Here is an 11085-nt window from a genome sequence, read left to right as displayed (position 1 = left end):
TCTTGAAATTCACTGACCTTCTTCATAAAAATGTGGGATTGAAATGCATGTGCATGTTTTTAAGAGTAGGTAAATTTTCACTCTCTGACTTTATTCCCAACATCAGCATTTTCACACATCCTTGTTGAGTTAACCAAACTCAAGGCCTTTTGTTACTAAGAGAACCTTTGAGGTTGCGGTTACATTTGCCAGAGGCAACATCCTTAAATTTTAATGAACTACAACTACTGGTCAACCAATAGATATTTGACCTAGTTCCTTCTCCCTTTAGGGCAAATGAGCTTTCCCTGGACATCTGGTCCAACCCCTGAAGACTGAATCTCCTTCAAACACCTCCTTTAAAGTCACTTTAAACAGCCATTTCCATTTTAATAGTCAGGTGAGGACTGTAACCCACAATCTGAAAGTCTTCCGCTTTAAAGTCATGGATCAGCTCAACTTTTTGAAGGATTTTGAGCTTCAGGAAAGGCCTTGGTTCTCACTGAAGCTGCATTTTCAGAGGCTCAACATGATTCAAGTAAATATGTGCATTTTCAAAGTATGTACAAAGTCCTCTGGCTTCAGGCCTGTGAGGTATTGATCATATTGGTGAGCCTGGCATGTAGTTGGACACGTTGGAGGGCACAGTCAAGCCCATATGTCCTCACCTCCAGGACAGCTGGCCAAACACCTTTTGTAGTTGGTCTACTTTTTGCCTTGAATAATGTGAATCCTTATATTTGTATTCTGCCTCAAAGTGCCTCTCCACCAAGAGCCATAAACTGGGCCTAAATCCTCTTCTCTGTTGGAGAATTCCAGGTGTCCCAAGAAGTCTCAGGAGGCTTTGGCATCCCAGATTCGCACTCCCTTGGAAGATAGCTCCTTAGCATTTGTAGATCCCTTGATAAATCACAGCAACTCTTCCAAAACACCCTTACGGAATGCACATGTTGTCAACAGCAGAGGAAATTTACCTCTCAGGCTGCAGTGTGCCTGCATGCTGAGTACCTCCAGCCTGCTGGTGCCAGGGTGCTCTGTCTTCTGGAACCTACAGCACAGGATGGACAATATCTGCTCAGGGTATTGCAGCTTCCTGTACAGTGGCGGCCAAAGGCTCAGCACCCTGCTTGTGCATGGTAGGCCAGGACAGCTGGCACTGCAGCTTGGAGACAGGGGTGGATAGGCTGCAGGCACCAATGTGGGGCCCTGGAGATGGGTAAGGTGGTGTGGCCTTTCTGTGCACTTCTTTTCCCCTCATTTACTTTTTTCTGAGAAGCCTGCTTTCTTGGACAGCCACTACATTAACACACATCTGGAGCCTTGAGAATGGTGTATGGTGCAGCAGAGTGAGCAGAGTTTGACTAGAAACAGACTATGCTCAGAATTCTAGATTGGTTGAATAATCATCTATATCAACTAGTATTTTCAAGGATGACCACAACAGTATCTGTCATCCCACATGTCTTTCTAGAACCTTTCCATTCTCACCTTAAGGGGTGTAGTTGATTTCTCCTCTAGCTGAAAATGGGTGGATTTGTGACTTTATCGTAACCAAGAATGTGACAGAAGGGACACTATATGACTCAGAAGCTAGATCGGAAAAGGCGATGTAACTCTTCCCCTTGCCTCCCACTTGTGACAAAAATCTGAATCACTGTGTAAGGAATCCAAGTGTGCTGGGGGCCACCATGCTATGAGGGAGCCCAAACTGGCTCATGTGAAGAAGCTCTGAGACTCTCTCTTATTCTAGACAGGTAGGTAAGTAGGTTAAGTAGGTAGATAAATAGACATCTTTTTTTTTTTTTCAATTTGAAAGTAATCATTTATTAACTGATCAGATTAAAAATCCTCATGGTAGATACCTTAGTTTCATCCTTCTAATGATCCTATTGATCCAATCTTCCCTGTTGCCAGCATCTCCACTTTCTACAAAATGAATGGTCTTTTTCTTCATTCCTCCTCCTGGAGAACATAATTTGAAGGTCCATAAGGAGTTTTTGCTTCTTTCAAATATTTTCCAACAGTATAGATCTGAAACAGATCCTCCATGCAGATGATGGCATATTTATTTATTTGATGGCAGATGATTGAGTAATCAGTGTGTTGTCTGTCAAAGCAATTCGCTTCTTGTTGATTTTGTCATAACAACGCTTGTAGATCAATACATTCACCGGCTTCAGGTTTGGGTACCCCTATGCTACATGTGGTTCCACAATCCTTAGCATGTCAACTGAAGCTTTGTTGAGCTTAACAAAGATGCTATTGAAGACCTGGCAAAGACAAAGAAGCAGCAACACCTTTCAAACCTTTGGGCTCACACCATTGATACCTGATTCTGATGACAAATGCCTATTTGGATTCCACAGATAAATGGAAGTTGCCAGCTTTTCTTAACATCCTGACCATTCAAATTTCAATTCTGTATACCTTCCTTGTGATAATGCTTAACTTTTTTTTTAATCTATAAGCTTCCTGCTTGCTTAAGTGTCTTTTGGGCAAACTTCTTTCTCCAGATGCTTGATTTTCAACTTTGCAAAATATCTCTGCTTTTTCTTAAGGGGTCCTGGCAAAGAAGGAAACTTCTTTTTCTTCTCTTCTGCACCCTACATGGCTCCAGACAGAAAAGAGCTAGAGACAGAGATCTTAATATCAATATCTCTCAAAAGAGAGAAAGGGAGACAGCTTTCAGCTGCTTTAGCCCCCAAGTGTTTCAATATAGCTGATATCTGACCACAGCCTCATAAGACACCCCAAGACAGAATTGTCCAGCTGAACCTTTCTCAAATATCAAGTTCACATAATTTGGGACCCTAATAACATGATTGTTTTATGCCACTAAGTTATGAAGTAAATTGTTACTATGCAGTTAGTAATTTAGGATTAGGATCTTGCGATCTTCAGCAATTCCCTTGATTTCTAGGAGTCTTGCCTTTCTGACCTGTAAAATAAGGGCAAAGGTAGCAACTAAAAAGGGCAAGTATTATACTAGCCCACGTGATGAACTACTGCTGATAGCAAGACCCATTCTCATATGTGGGTCTACTACTTCATAGCCGCTCCTCACTGCCTGCTTCACTGTGAGTAAGTAATCACTCCTTTCTGTTATTGACCTTATAACAAGATCTCAAAACTTCTAGACCCTTTGAAATTAGCAGACAAAATACAACATAGTTTATATGAAGCTAAATAAAGTTAAATAGGCTTCTTCTCACTGGTTCAAGGAGGTAGGGCATGAAAGAGTCTTATGGACATGAAAATGTATTACTTAGGAGAAATAATACATTAAAGCACTGTTAACAACTAAGTATAAATTAGTTCACCAGATTAGTCACCAAACAGGGTTCCAAGGACCGAAGAGCAGCACAACAGTTTTGGTTGTAGGTGTAGAGAATTGGGGGTAGGAATTGGACATATGCCAGTGGTGGAAAGCAGCCAAATTGAAGGCTGAATTAAAAGTGCCTTCTTCCCCTTTGCTTATTTGCCCAGAGGATCACTCCAATTTCATAGATCCTACTACATTTACTAATATTTCTTGTTGACTATCGATTGCATAGCCCCTCAGAATATCTTCAATCTAGACTTGCTGTATGTATATGTGTTTATGGATGCACAGACATGTACACAGGTATAAGTACATGAGGGAGGAAAAAATTTTAATTCTATCTTTCTAGGTTCTTTGGCCTGTCTAATAATCAAATTAACATAAAGCATTATTAACAGGATGAAACAAATTTAATTATGTATGTATGGGGGCCAACGAGAATATGAGACCCAAGGACAACCCGGGCAATTGAGGCTTATATGCCATCTTGAGCTAAGGAATGGAATAGGGACCTGGGGTTTTAAAGGAGAGGAGGATGATTCACAGGATGATAAGAAGAGCAGATGTTTGGTAATTAGATTTTTGTCTTGCCATACAGATAGGTCATTCAGATAAAAATGTTATCTCTTGGTAATAGCTTTATTTCTGGGCCAGGCCCCTGTCTAAATTCTTTTAGGTCATTTAAAGGAGAAGTAAAAGTTATTCGTGAGTCGGCTGGGTCTTGATTGCCTTTGGCTCAAAATAGTCCACAGGCCAAAGTAGCACATTTTGGGGAGACTTGTTCTGAACCCCTTCAATATATATAAGAAGGAGGGATAAGGAAAGTAGTGTGGTGATAGACACTTAACAGACAGCTCTTTTCTTCCTTTAGAAAGAAAAAGCCCTGATTTTCAGTATTTTTTTTTATTTCCCTGGGGAAAATACTTTCATCAGGGCCAATTTCAATCTACCATTTTGACATTACTGGAGTTGGGAGGGCCTGAGTAGTAGCACACCATTATGTTGTTTCCATCATATGCATATAATAAGCACAAATAACTTAAAAAAGATAGATAACAATAAAATATAAGAAATTGGGATACCTAAGTGGCTCAGTTGGTTAAGTGTCTGACTCTTGATTTCAGTTCAAGTCTTGATCTAGGGTCGTGAATTCAAGCTGCACACTGGGCTCCAGGCTGGGTGTGGAGCCCACTTAAGAAAAGAGAAGAAAAGAAAAAAAGAAAAGAAAAGAAAAGAAAAGAGAAGAAAAGAGAAAAAAAAGAAAAAGAAAGAAAGAAAGAAGAAAGAAAGAAAGAAAGAAAGAAAGAAAGAAAGAAAGAAAAGATGCAACCATAAAATGGCAAAATGTAAAGCTTTGAGGATTTATTATACTCATTATTAATATAATTTATTTATAATTTTATATAATTTAATTTTTAACAATGGTTCTATTTAACAATGGTCTGGCAAAATTCCTAACAATTTAGCAATTGGCTCTCACCAGCTGATAGGAGACATATCTATTATATCACTGGAAATTAGTTAATAATTCTACATCAGCAATTATGGCAGATCTCAGAGAAGGCTGTCCAGCAGTTATGGCACTGCAGGGGAGCACAATTTGTCACTTCAAGATATGTCTGTTTGTTATAAGGCTTATCTTAGACCGATTATTTTTAAGAAACAACAGAAGTTATCCTTTTATAAGAGACATTGACACTAATAAGGAAAATCTTCATTTCTAGGGGTAGCCCCCTCTCTGTACCAGGAAAAGAAATATGACGACATTTCTAGAAACTCTAATCAGTGGAGAAAGCAGCTGACTTAAATTTGCATAACTAGGGGCACCTGGGTGGCTCAGTCAGTTAAGCATCTGCCTTCAACTCAGGTCATGATCCTGGAGTCGCCAGACTGAGCCCCACGTCACGCTCCCTACTCGGCTGAGAGACTACTTCTCCCTCTCCTTCTGCCTCCTCTGCACCATCCCTGCTCCTGCTCTCTCACTCACTGTCTCTTTCTGAGATAAATAAATAAAATATTTGAAAAAAATTTGCATAACTACTTAACCCTTGTTAACTCTGCTTTGCCTGGTAACTGACTCCCCACCCCTCATGTCCACAACTTCTTTTGTCTTTAGCTGGAGATGGTATTGGAGGTCATAGCTTGGTCATATTATTTGCCATTTAAGAGTTATTCAGTTGTTTTTTTTTTCGGGGTGTCTCCCATGTATACCAGAGGTATATATGTTATTAAACATCTGTTTGTTTTTTCTCCTGTTAATCTTTTATTACAGAGGGGTCTCAGCCAAGAACATAGAAGGTAAATTATTTTTCCTCCTCGAAAATAAAGTATTGTTGAACGGTGTGGTGGGGTCTGAGTCACCTCTGGTTTCAAGCAGCCTGATTCATTTAGCCAAGTGCTGAGCAAATGTGGCCATTTCCTATCATGCCAGGACATGACTTGAAAAAGATTGAAAAGTCCTGCTTCAGAACACCCACTACTTCCTTTCAAGCCATTTCTCTCTTGAGCCAGTACTCAACTATGTATTAACTAAAGTTTATCTTTTTTCTATATTTTTTATGTATATAATAACCTAAAAATGTAATCAGACAAATAACCAGGAAATATTAATCACATATCCTGTGCTATAGACTCTGGGAACATTATAAGGAAAAATACAATAAAATCCTAGTCCTGAAAGACTCTATAATCTAGTCATAGAGATAAGACTAACACTTCAAACAATCACAAAAGCAATAAAAGATAGTAGATGTGTGTAATAAAAGGCGAAATGATATGGCACAAACCATAACTGTCACTGAATTTCGGAGAAGGAGTTGAGAAAACAAAAGGAAACTCAACTGATTTTACCCTTTTAGTTTACAAATACAGGACTAATGATGATTATTAACCAGTTAAGTGGAAGTGAGGCAGGGTCCAACTATCCTGAATTCCATGCCATCCATTTAATCCATTCAACAATTGAGCAGCTGCCATGCCCAGGACACTGTTCTCAGGGTGACTTCATTAGGAGATACAGTGCCCATGGCTCATAAACAAGTTTTAATTTCTTTTCAATCAGAAGGAAAAAAAATTAAATTTTAGGTCCGAGAAAAGTTTTTAATATATGATATTAATATCTGTCTTTATACCAATAACAATCATAAGATATAATTTTTAATATTTTTTATTTGCCACCCCAAAATGTATCTCTTGGCGTGTGGATTATTTTAGGCTGATTATTTTTAAGAAACAGAAGATTCGGGAAGTTTTTTTTTTTCCTTGTGCTAATTGCCTAAAAGAATTTAGATAGAGGACCTGTTCCAGATACCTATCATGTGATTTAAACTAGGTATGGGAGACGAGGAGGAGCCTAGCAAGATCTGTTTGATTAAAGTCATCTCTGTGTACCATAGAGACAAGGTCCAGCAAACATTTGTTTACCAAACATTTACTCTTTTTTCATCTTTTTGTGAATTGCTTTTCATTCCTTTAAAGGATGCCTCTACCCAAATCTACCTACTTTAGGTTGAAATATATATCTTATTTTGTCTGATTATCTTTCCAATCTCTCATGTTTATGTAGATTCCTCACATGCACATAATTAGATTTTCTCTTGTTAATCTGTCTTGTGCCAATTTCTTTTGTTTCAAATTTTTATTTTTTTACTCAAGTATAATTAATGTACATTATAATATGTTCCACTTGTACAATATAATGATTCAAAAATTTTATACATTTCTCATTGCTCATCAAAATAGGTATATTCTTAATCCTTTTATTTTATCCACCCCACCCCCACACTTCCCTCTGGCAAACCAGTTTGTTCCCTATATTTGAATCTGTTTGTCTCTTTTTTCTTTGTTCATTTGTTTTGTTTCTTAAATTCCACATGAATGAAATAATATAGTATTTTTCTTTCTCTGACTGACATATTTCACTTAGCCTTATACCCTCTAGGGTCATATACATTGTTGCAAATGGAAAGAGTTTATTCTTTTTTAGGGTGGAGTAATATTCCCTTGTATATGTATACCACGACTTCTTTATCCATTTTATCAGTGAACACTTAGGTTGCTTCTATATTTTGCAGGATTATGGTAAAAAATACTGCAATAAACATAGGGGTGCATATATTTTTTGAATTAGTGTTTTCATTTTCCCTAGGTAAATACCCAGTAGTGGAATTACTATATCATATGGTATTTCTATTTTTGTTTTTTAAGGAACATCCATACTGTTTTCTTTTTTTTTTTTAAAGATTTTATTTATTTATTCATGATAGTCACACAGAGAGAGACAGAGAGGCAGAGACACAGGCAGAAGGAGAAGCAGGCTCCATGCACCAGGAGCCGGACGTGGGATTCGATTCCAGGTCTCCAGGATCGCGCCCTGGGCCAAAGGCAGGCGCCAAACCGCTGTGCCACCCAGGGATCCCCCATACTGTTTTCCACAGTGGCTGTACCTATTTGCATTCCTGCCAATAGGGCACAAGAATTCTTTTTTCTCACATCCTCTCCAACACTTGTTTTTCTCTTTTTGATACTAGTCATTCTGATAATTAGAAGGTGATATCTCACTGTGGTTTTAATTTGCATTTCTCCCTGATGATTAATAAAGCTGAGCATTTTTCCTGTGTTTATTGGCTACCTGTATGTCCTCTTTGGAAAAATATCTATTCATCTTGTCTGTCCATTTTTTATTGAATTCTTTGTGGGGTTTTTTGGTGTTGAGTTGTATAAAATTTTTATGTATTTTTAATTTTGAACCCTTATCACATATATCATTTGCAATATCTTCTCCCATTCAATAGATTGCCTCTTTGTTTTGTTTATGGTTTCGTTTGCTGTGCCAAAGCTTTTTATTTTGGTGTTCCCAATAGTTTAATTTTTGCTTTTGTTTCCCTTGCATGAGGAGACATAACTAGAAAAATGTTTCTGCAGTTGATATCAAAGTAATTACTGCCTATGTTTCTGTCTAGGAATTTTATGTTTACTGGTCTCACATTTAAATCCTTAATCCAGGGACGTTGGGTGGCTCAGCAGTTGAGCATCTGCTTTCTCCGGGGATCTGTGGTGGAGTCCCACATTGGGCTCCCCTGTGAGGAGCCTGCTTCTCCCTCTGCCTATGTCTCTGACTCTCTCTCTCTCTGCATCTCTCATGAGTAAATAAATAAATCTTTTAAAAAATAAATATTTAATCTATTTTGAGTTTATTTTTATGTATAGTGTAAGAAATTGGTCTAGTTCATTCTTTTGCATGTGGCTGTCCTGTTTTGCCAACACCATTTGTTGAAGAGACTGTCTTTTCCCCATTGTATATTATTGCATCCTATATCATAGACTAATTGATCATATAAGTGTGAGTTTATTTCCTGACTCATTATCCTTTTTCCTTGATCTATATTTTTATTTTTGTGCCAGTATCATACAGTTTTGATTGCTACAGCTTTGTAGTGTATCTTGAAATCTGGGATTGTGATACCTTCAGCTTTGTTCTTTTTAAAGACTACTTTGACTATCTGGAGTCTTTAGTCATTCTATAGAAATTTTAGGATTATTCTAATTTTGTAAAATATGTGCTGGCACTTTAATAGGGATTGCATTGCATTTGTAGATTGCTTTGGGTAGTAGGAACATTTTACCAATATTGGTTGTTCCAGTTCATGAGCATGGACTATCTTTCCATTAGTTTGTGCTGTCTTCAATGTTTAATAGCTTTTGGAGTACAGATCTTTTACCTCCAATATATATATATATATATATATTTAATATATTCTGAGAGAGAGAGAGAGAGAGAGAGAGGGGAGAAGGAAGCCCAAAGAAGGCAAAAGTGACTCTGGCCCATGGAAGTCATAATAAGATTCTGACTATTTTAGGCACTAGGGAAAGACAAAGTGGTGAATAAGACAGGCAAGAATAAGGCAGACAAGGCCCTGCTTTCAGGGAGCTTTCATTCTTCTAGTGGGGGAAACTATTAGGTTTCAAAACCATTAGGAAGCCAATAAACAAATCAAGAAGCAAAATAAGCAGACAGTGACAAAGGAAATGCTATAAGAAAATAAAACAGTTTTATACAGTGGGATAAGGTGGAGATGTTTCAAGAAGATCTTTCTAAGGAAGTGAGCTCTAAATGATGAGAAAAAGCCAGTTCAATATAAAGATCAAAAGGAAGAGCTTTCCAGACAAAAGGAACAGCATGGGCAAAGTGTTGAGTCAGGAATGAGCTTGGTGGGATGGAGGACCAAAGTCCGGTGGGTTGGAGTTTAGAAGGAAAGGAGAGGAGGAGAATAGAAGAGGTGGAGGTATTAAGAGGGGCTGTTGCATGGAGACTTGAGGCCATTGAAGGACATTAAATAGGTGAAAAGCACAATGGGAAATCACTGTAGATGTTTAAGCAGAGAAAGAACAGGATCACAATACACACATCCCAATAAGATCATTCTAGTTTCAGTGTGAAGAATTGCCTGGAAATGAGGGTGACCAGTTAGGAAGTTTGTGCATTAATGTGGATGAGTGATGGTGGTAACATTGGAGATGGAAAGGAAAGAATTCATCTGGGATATATTTTGGATGTAGAGTAGGCGGGAATGGATGCTGGAAGAGTGGGAAAGAGTATCAAGGATGAAGAGAAGCCCTTAGCAGGCTTCATGGAAGAGATGATTATGCAAATGGAAGAATGGATCATTTCATAAAAGAAAATAAAAATTGTATTTCACCAATACAAAAAGAACTTAATTTAGATTATTAGACTATAAAAATACACCAAAGTTAATGGCTAAAATGTATGCATGCCCAAATTATAGTTATTTGTAATATTTTGGTATTCAAAAGCTATTAAAAAAGGATAAGCTCTTTAAGTTCATATTGCTTATGAATCAGAAGATGCATTGCATTATAAAATTTTAATATCCTCAGATATATTTTATCGAAAATATTTTGTTGAAAATAAGCCACAAGGGAAAGCCCAATTCAGAGTACTCAAAAAACAAATGAAAACAATATATAAATAGAAACAAAAGACAATTTTAATTACTAATTTCCTGAAATACTGAAATAATCTTTATTATAATTTGAATCCAACATATGATTTGAATCCAACATATAAATAATATAATTTGAATCCACATATAAATATTAAGCACAATGGAATGGATAAAATATAAATAAAAATATTTAATAGAATCTTATATATGTGCAACAGAAGCATGGGAATCATGTAGGAGAAGCTACAGTGAATTTTGGAAATTATTTAACCTTTCTAAGCCCCGTCTTCTAAAATGTAATAATGCTTATAAGGCTCATAGCATAAGATTAAAGAAATAATGTATTTTGTAGTCTGTTATATTGGTGGATATGTTACTTTTCAGAGATGTGGTCTCTGAAGTTAAAGAAAAGTTAACAAATTAGTTAAAGAGCCAGTTTTAATCCAGTTAGTCTCTTAATTAATGGGATAAAACACATAGCAGGATAAGAATTCTGATTACCTACGAAAGCAAAGGGCTTTATTTTTCCAGCTTTATTGAGGTACAGTTGACAAAATTGTCATATATATTTAAAGTATACATTGTGATGATTTTATAGACATATACTTTGTGAAATGATTACTTCTATCAGGTTAATTAATGTATCCATCACCTCACATAGTTACCTTTTGTTTATATGAGTGGTAATGCTTAAGATTTACTCTCAGCAACTTACAAATATAGAATCCAGTTATCATTTACTATAGTCACTAAGCTGTACATTAGACCCCCAGAACTTAGCATCTGGTAAGTAAGGGCTTGCACTCTTTGGCCAGCATA

General features: G+C 37.0%; 1 pseudogene; it reads right to left on the bottom strand.

Annotated features, from left to right (window-relative positions):
• Window positions 1–349: 349 nt before the first annotated feature.
• On the bottom strand, window positions 350–978 carry LOC140629902 (thymidylate synthase pseudogene; annotated as a pseudogene).
• Window positions 979–11085: the final 10107 nt, after the last annotated feature.

This window comes from Canis lupus, unplaced genomic scaffold (assembly GCF_048164855.1).
Source record: "Canis lupus baileyi unplaced genomic scaffold, mCanLup2.hap1 Scaffold_342, whole genome shotgun sequence".
Classification (NCBI taxonomy): Eukaryota; Metazoa; Chordata; class Mammalia; order Carnivora; family Canidae; genus Canis; species Canis lupus.
Note: the sequence above shows the minus strand (reverse complement) of the source record. Positions and strands in the feature narration are given on the sequence as shown.